At 33.4% G+C, this 8,649-nt stretch overlaps 2 non-coding genes across 2 annotated transcripts; one reads left to right on the forward strand and one right to left on the reverse strand.

The window, feature by feature from the left end:
* Positions 1 to 3,928: 3,928 nt before the first annotated feature.
* Positions 3,929 to 4,001, reverse strand: TRNAF-GAA (transfer RNA phenylalanine (anticodon GAA)). Its single transcript has one exon. It is a non-coding gene; the product is annotated as a tRNA-Phe (tRNA).
* A 1,938-nt stretch (positions 4,002 to 5,939) lies between these two features.
* TRNAT-UGU (transfer RNA threonine (anticodon UGU)) lies at positions 5,940 to 6,012 on the forward strand. Its single transcript has one exon. It is a non-coding gene; the product is annotated as a tRNA-Thr (tRNA).
* The last annotated feature ends 2,637 nt before the right edge of the window (positions 6,013 to 8,649 follow it).

Below are 8,649 nucleotides of genomic sequence, written 5' to 3' on the forward strand. Positions count from 1 at the left end.
ATTCCATTCTTGTTATATTGGAGAATGACAATGAAATAATTAAACAGTAGTTTAAAGGCTGAATTTGACCTCCTGGGGATTGTGGTTAAAACAAAGAAAAGAAATAGGAGGTCAATAAACATCACTAAACAAACGAGATGTTAATTAATCAAAGGTCCAATTGATCACCACGTCGGTATTGTAAATATGCAGTTAGGAATAATCCAGCCAAAGTAATAGGGATTAGTCCTAACACAATTCCAAATAGAAAAACTTCAATCATTCTTTTTTGTTTGAAAGGGAAGGAAAAGGGGAGGTAATATATATCCTTTATACTTAAACTAAATATTAATTAATCTGTATTGACCACGAATCTCAATGATCAAGAATTGGAAATTAACATGATAAAGAACTCAAGAATATCTAGTAGTATTAGAAAATCTCTAATTCAATTCCAATTTGAAAATCAAATAAGTCGTATCTTACTCAGACTGATAAAAAGAGCTGAGGTTATACTAAAAGCCGCTAGTAGAAAACCGAAATAACTAGTTATAGTGGGCATAAAGAAGCTAAATGAAATAAGTTCTTTTTATACGTATGTTTACAAAGCACTTCCCTAAGTTTCCAAGGAAATACAATCGAATAGGAGAAGAAGAAAAAAATACCATTTGAGAAATACAATTGAGATTTGTGGATTTCTCAATCATTATAGACGAACAAAAATAGAGTGACATCGGTAAGAAATCAATTCATCACCTATGACAACTATCCATCCTGTGGTTCAAAATCAACAGATTTTTTGAGCAACTCGTAAGTTGAGTAAAATAATCCAAAAAGAATTTCAAATTATTTTTTTATTTCTAGTTTCTAGAATATTTCTATTTCTTCTTTCTATTCTAAAATAGAATATTTATTCAGTTCTATTTCGAAATATTTAATAATTTGAAATAAAGAATTAAAAAAAGATATTAATAAAATAATTTTTTTTATAATAATAAAAAAGAACTTTGTTGTTTAACTTAATTCTTGAATTTCTATGGAAAAAAATCGGAAAAATCGGGCCCCCCTCTTTTTTATTGTATGTAATTTGTTCTATTTTTTTTATTTAAAACAAAAAACGAGTTACCTTAGAATGCCCTTTCACTTTTTTATCATTAGATTTAGTCGTGGATTCCATTCCTTTACTATACTACAACAGAAGAAAAAGGATATGAGATCCCATCCCTCAAACTCGGGTTCCGCAGTTTTTTTGTCTTTCCATATCTTATTTAAAAAGAAAACTCTATCAACCACGAAAGAGTCTTTTTTTTCTGTCATCAAATAGAAAGTATCGATTACTGCTATTTTTTTTACTTGTTACTGGATAACTAACCAATTCAACTCTTTCTTCAAAAAAAGGGGGGTAACAACAAGAAAACATCTTCCACAACCCCTCTTTCCGGATTTGGCATCTAATTGAATTGGAGAAATAAAATAGGAGAATCTATGTCATGAATTATCAAAAACAAATACAAGTCAGTCCATGGGAGTCACAATTTAATTGATCTTCGGTTTGTAATCCGAAGCTAATATTGAATATATATTAATTAATAACATGTGGAGAACCTTCATCTTATACTATAAAGATCCATTAGACTCTTAAACTTTGCGGAATTTTGTATTGAGTACATTGCATTGATACAACCAACAAGCAAGTTAGAAAGAATCTAGTACTTGATCTCAGCACGAATCTTTTAATTTCGTTGCTGTGTCCGAAGAAGGATAGCTATACTGATTCGGTATACTCGAAAGACACCCTGGGTACAATATTGACGATCTAACAAGGATGATTCTCAGTAAATTTCTACTTACTGCTCTCATCTTTTATGGAATCGATCCCCCTTTGACTGTACAAGAATATGTGGAGCTCAACATGTCTGGAAGCACCGGAGAACGTTCTTTTGCTGATATTATTACCAGTATTCGATACTGGATTATTCATAGCATTACTATACCCTCCCTATTCATTGCGGGTTGGTTATTTGTCAGCACGGGTTTAGCTTACGATGTTTTTGGAAGCCCTCGGCCAAACGAGTATTTTACGGAGAACCGACAAGGAATTCCATTAATAACTGGCCGTTTTGATCCTTTGGACCAACTTGATGAATTTAGTAGATCTTTTTAGGAGGCTCCAATGACCATAGATAGGACCTATCCAATTTTTACAGTACGATGGTTGGCTGTTCACGGACTAGCAGTACCCACTGTTTCTTTTTTGGGATCAATATCAGCAATGCAGTTCATCCAACGATAAACCTAATCCGAATTATAGAGCTACGACACAATCAAACCCAAACGAACAAAATGTAGAATTGAATCGTACCAGTCTCTACTGGGGGTTATTACTCATTTTTGTACTTGCTGTTTTATTTTCAAATTATTTCTTCAATTAATAGAAGAAAGGGAATAAATACGTATACGTATTAATTTATCCATCTAGGTGTCTGGAGATGTTTACTAGATGAGTAAAGAATAGGTGTATGTTCCCGGTATATGTTTATGTCTATAACATTAAATTAAATAGAATATGTAAAAAAGTGAACCCCCCTTTTTTTGTGGGGGGGCTCCCAAAAGAATATTAATAGTTCAATAATATTCGAATGGTTACATTAAATGGTTGAAAGATCAAAAAGTCTCGTCTTGGAAAGTTCAAGGGTGGGAATAGTCAAAAAAAATCTCGGATACATTACAAAGAGAATCGGACCTATGTATTTTCCTTTGATATTTCATTTCTATTTTCTGCATCTCCTTTGCTTTCATGTTACTTTCTTTTTCGCGGCAATATAATAGAATAGATATTGATGTGAACGTTACATAGTTCATGATGCAGAACTTTTTCAGTTCATCCTATTGGCTTGGCTCATACGAAAAAAGTATTGTTCAAAATTTACAATCTCAATGAATCCTTACCCAAATCTTTTTTGCAATACCCACATTATTGTTGTGAATTTTGTTATCTATCCAATCCCTATATGGGAATGGGACTTCCATTATTCTTTTATTCTGTCTGATTGAACTTCAATTACTTTTTTGGTCTCTAAGAGAATGAATGGATATTCCTTGAATATTTTTCTTTTTGGTTGTCGAAATGCCAGATTTGTTTTTGTATATACAAAAACAAATCTGGCATTTCGACAACCAAAAAGAAAAATATTCAAGGAATATCCATTCATTCTCTTAGAGACCAAAAAAGTAATTGAAGTTCAATCAGACAGAATAAAAGAATAATGGAAGTCCCATTCCCATATAGGGATTGGATAGATAACAAAATTCACAACAATAATGTGGGTATTGCAAAAAAGATTTGGGTAAGGATTCATTGAGATTGTAAATTTTGACCAATACTTTTTTCGTATGAGCCAAGCCAATAGGATGAACTGAAAAAGTTCTGCATCATGAACTATGTAACTTTCACATCAATATCTATTCTATTATATTGCCGCGAAAAAGAAAGTAACATGAAAGCAAAGGAGATGCAGAAAATAGAAATGAAATATCAAAGGAAAATACATAGGTCCGATTCTCTTTGTAATGTATCCGAGATTTTTTTTGACTATTCCCACCCTTGAACTTTCCAAGACGAGACTTTTTGATCTTTCAACCATTTAATGTAACCATTCGAATATTATTGAACTATTAATATTCTTTTGGGAGCCCCCCCACAAAAAAAGGGGGGTTCACTTTTTTACATATTCTATTTAATTTAATGTTATAGACATAAACATATACCGGGAACATACACCTATTCTTTACTCATCTAGTAAACATCTCCAGACACCTAGATGGATAAATTAATATGTATCAACATCCGATAAAAAAGAATACGTATCTATTATTCACAATCCATATTCCTATTTCATTTTAATGAATATAGATTATGGATAAAAGATACTCATACAAATTCATCATGTGCCAGGAACCAGATTTGAACTGGTGACACGAGGATTTTCAGTCCTCTGCTCTACCAGCTGAGCTATCCCGACCTCTCTTGAGGCATCATATTAATCTTATTAGATTACTTAAATATATGTCAATGACTCCATATCAACTAAAAACAAGACAAAAAAAAATTCTAATTAGAATATATATTATTATTATTAACATATATATATAAGAATATATTATTCTTATTCCATAGTCCAAATAGATTCCAATGTATTCCAATACATATTCCAAACAAATACTTATGATTGTTGATTGTGATAAGAAAAAGAAAAGAAAGAAAAACTCTACTCGAATCCATTTGTGAAAGACTATACTAAATAAGACACATAACGAATTTCCAAAATTGAAAAAAAAAACTAACATATGGGAAAAAGAATTAGAGGGTTAAGCAGGTCTTTTGGGGATAGAGGGGCTTGAACCCTCACGATTTCTTAAGTCGACGGATTTTCCTCTTCCTATAAATTTTATTGTTGTCGAGATTGACATGTAGAATGGGACTCTATCTTTATTCTCGTCCGATTAATCAGTTCTTCAGAGGATCTATCAGACTAGGATGGAGTGAATAAATTGATCAGTTAATATGAATATTCAATTATTTCTTTAACTTGGAATTGATTTGATTCACATCTTTCATTTGTGATAGACATCTTTCTATTTGTGATATAAGGATTCAAAAATAGGGATTTCGAGTAGTGTATTCATTAATCAATTGAAATAGTATTTCAGTACAAATACGTAAACAAGTCTATATACATATTTCTGTATAGCCTTTCGAGAATTTCATTTGTACAGAAGGATTCCTTTCCTCACGCGAAAGGAAAGGTCGTCAACTCCATTTGTTAGAACAGCTTCCATTGAGTCTCTGCACCTATCCCTTTTTTATTCTCGCTTTCTTAATGTTTATTTCCTTTCCGAAAACGGGATTTGGCTCAGGATTACCCATTGTTAATTCCAGGGTTTCTCTGAATTTGAAAGTTATCACTTGGTAAGTTTCCATACCAAGGCTCAATCCAATTAAGTCCGTAGCGTCTACCAATTTCGCCATACCCCCTTTTTTTCCTTGCGATTAGAATCGCATTAAGATGTTTTTTTTTTTATAATTATGTCGGAACTGTAGAATTTATTAGAAATATATTCCGCTATTGAAAAATGTTTCCACCCATTTTATTTACTTTCTTTCATCTATATCGGATATCCAGATTTTGTCGAATCTGAAATAATTGTATTATTTCTATATTCGCAATTCAATATACATAGATAGATACCATATATCTATATTTTTTTTAAAGCCCCTTACTTCTATAATCTTTTTTCATACAATTTGTAATACTCGAAGGGTCGATTTTTTTTTCGTCTTAGTTTTTACCTTTCCGAAGGAAAACACGGGAATCTTTCATTATGATCTGGATTGGGTCTTTCTCTTTCTTTCAGTTAGTAATTGGGATATTCTTTTGATTATTTCGAATAAAATAGAAATTCGATAGAGATATCGAATTGATAATTACTTTTTAGAATTCATTCTGTATATAAATTGAGAATTCTTTATCTTATATAAATTCAATTAATTTAAGGATATAAATATATGGTTAAATTTATCCTGATAATCCAATCTTTTATAGATAGATTATGGATAGATTTATACATATTAAATCTTAATGGATAAGAATATTCTAAATTCTAGATACTATCTATATTAGTATATAATATATATTACTATATATAATAGTATATATTACTATATTAATCTATTAATATAATTACTGTAACTGTAATAGAATTTTTACAAATTCGAAATGATAATAAATAAAAGAAATGAAATATATATTTTTTTTTTCTAATTTTATTTTAATATTCAATTTGTAATAATTGAATTATGACATATTCATTATGTTCGGAATAGCAAATTCCAAACTGTTAATAACTAAGATCCTATTAGTTTATTTAATTCCTATGCATGCGCATTTTCTTTTATATGAGCCTGCTTAGCTCAGAGGTTAGAGCATCGCATTTGTAATGCGATGGTCATCGGTTCGATTCCGATAGCCGGCTTTTCTCTTTTTGTTGTTGTTTTATTTTTTTTAAATGGATAATGTTTTTTTTTTAGGAATCCAAAATTGGTGAAGTTTGATCTCTGTAGAACAACTCAAGAAACAAACCTCCTTTTTTCTCTATAAATAGAATAAGGTTCAGATATTGATAGAATTCATACAATTCTTCTTTGTACTACAATGCTTTTGTGAATTTCGCTTCATTTCTCATATCATATTTGTCATTTAGTTTAGTTTTAATTTCGATTTTTCATTTTTTAATTAAAAAGGGAGTCTTTATGTCACGCTACAGAGGGCTTCGTTTCAAAAAAATACGCCGTCTGGGGCCTTTACCTGGACTAACTAGTAAAAAGCCTACAGTCGGAAGCGAATTTAGAAACCAATCACGCTCCGGTAAAAAATCTCAATATCGTATTCGTTTAGAAGAAAAACAAAAATTGCGTTTTCATTATGGTCTTACAGAACGCCAATTGCTTAAATACATTCGTATCGCCGGAAAAGCCAAGGGGTCAACCGGTCAGGTTTTACTACAATTACTTGAAATGCGTTTGGATAACATACTTTTTAGATGGGGTATGGCTTCGACTATTCCTCAAGCCCGCCAATTAGTTAACCATAAACATGTTTTAGTTAATGGTCGTATAGTAGATATACCAAGTTATCGCTGCAAACCTCAAGATATTATTACAACGAAAGATGAACAAAAATCAAAAGCTCTGATTCAAAATTCTCTGGATTCAGCCCCACGTGAGGAATTGCCAAACCATTTAACCCTTCATCCATTCCAATATAAAGGATTAGTAAATCAAATAATATATAGTCAAAAGTTATAAAAGTAATTCCTGAAAGAGACCTAACAAAAGTCCAAGAAAGAGGATTACAAAAATAACTTAGAAGATATCGACCTAACGAAGTTGGTTTCCTACAAAATAAGTTATAAAAGTAATTCCTGAAAGAGACCTGAACAAGGTCTAAGAAAGAGGATTACAAAAATAACTAAGGAGAGCCCGACATGACAAAGTCGGCCCAAACGACAAAAGAGTTATAAAAGAAATCCCTGAAAGAGACCTGAACAAGGTCCAAGAAAAGAGGATTACAAAAATAACTCAGGAGAGCCCCGACACGACGAAAGTCGGCCCACAACACAAAAGTTATAAAAGTAATCCCTGAAAGAGACCTGAACAAGGTCCAAGAAAGAGGATTACAGAAATAACTTGGAAAGCTATAGATTGGACCGACAAGAAGAAGTCGGACCAACGAAAGCTACAGCTTGGACCGACAAGAAGAAGTTGGACCAACGAAAGCTACAGATTGGACCGACAAGAAGAAATCAGACCAACGAAAGCTAAGATTGGACTGACAAGAAGAAGTCGGACCAACAAAAGCTACATATTGGACTGACAAGAAGAAGTCGGACCAACAAAAGCTACAGCTTGGACCGATAAGAAGAAGTCGGACCAACGAAAGCTACAGCTTGGACCGACGGGAAGAAGTCGGACCAATGAAAGCTACAGCTTGGACCGACAAGAAGAAGTCGGACCAACGAAAAACGTGCGCTAAAATGGACATAGCTCCGCCAAAAAAACCACGGCTCCACGACAAGGCTATCAAAATTGTTCAGAATGACTAAAAAGTGTTCTACGAAAACACTAAAAGGTCGTCGGACAAATTAGCCCCAAGGACCACCTCGACCAAGCAGAAAGTGGACAAAATCAGAAGTGATCAAAAGAAGTCGGACAACAAAGTACTGACACTCTACAAAGATCCACAAAAATGGACAAAGACATCTTTCAAATGGCCAGAGGAAGGCCAGGAATGTTTTGCTAAAAGGTACGAAGTCTTGAAAAAAGACACTACTTATAAAGCGAAAAGCACAGCCTCAAAGACAGAGCTAAAAAGTCATCCAAACAAACTATAAAAAGGTTCCCCATCAGAATACTACCTAAAAAGTTGTTGGATTATGACTAAAAAGCCCGAATAAGCGAAGACAAACAAGTCGGAAGAAGGCTAAAAAGTCCCCTCAACAAAGTAAAAGGGGCAATACCAGACTCGCACAAGGAGAAACTACTCAAAGATCGACCAAAGTCACGATGCTTGAGCACGACTTCCCCGAAGAGATCGAAACTCTGAAAGCACGGTCTCACGGAAAAGTCCGAACTCAAGCAGGGGCAAAGTCATACAGGTCGACGTCAGCTAAAGAAGAGGCGCAAGTACGACTTCAAAAAAGAACAAGCCAAAAGGTTGAGAAACAACTTAAGGCTCAAATGCGCTTAGCCAAAAAGGATACAACTCCACTCAAAGAAGGCACAATCTCAAACAGGGCTACGAACATCATCCAAGACTAAAAAAGGTTCTATATAAAGAATGCTAAAAAGTCATTGGACAAATCACTAAAAGTCCGGATATCAAGCCGCAAGGACAACTTCGCCAAAGCAGAGGGTTGTGAACACAAACTTAAAGCAATGCGTGATCCAGAAGGCAAGCGTAGAAAACCGATGCTACCACTCAAAAGAGGTTGGACTGTGAAGTACCAAACCTCTAGAAAATCTGCAAGATTGCAAAGCAATGAAGAAACAAGCAAGACAGATGCTTGAGCACTACTTCCAAAGAGATCGAAGCTCTGAAAAGCACGATCTCA

This window comes from Arachis duranensis, unplaced genomic scaffold (genome assembly GCF_000817695.3).
Source record: "Arachis duranensis cultivar V14167 unplaced genomic scaffold, aradu.V14167.gnm2.J7QH unplaced_Scaffold_162049, whole genome shotgun sequence".
NCBI lineage: Eukaryota > Viridiplantae > Streptophyta > Magnoliopsida > Fabales > Fabaceae > Arachis > Arachis duranensis.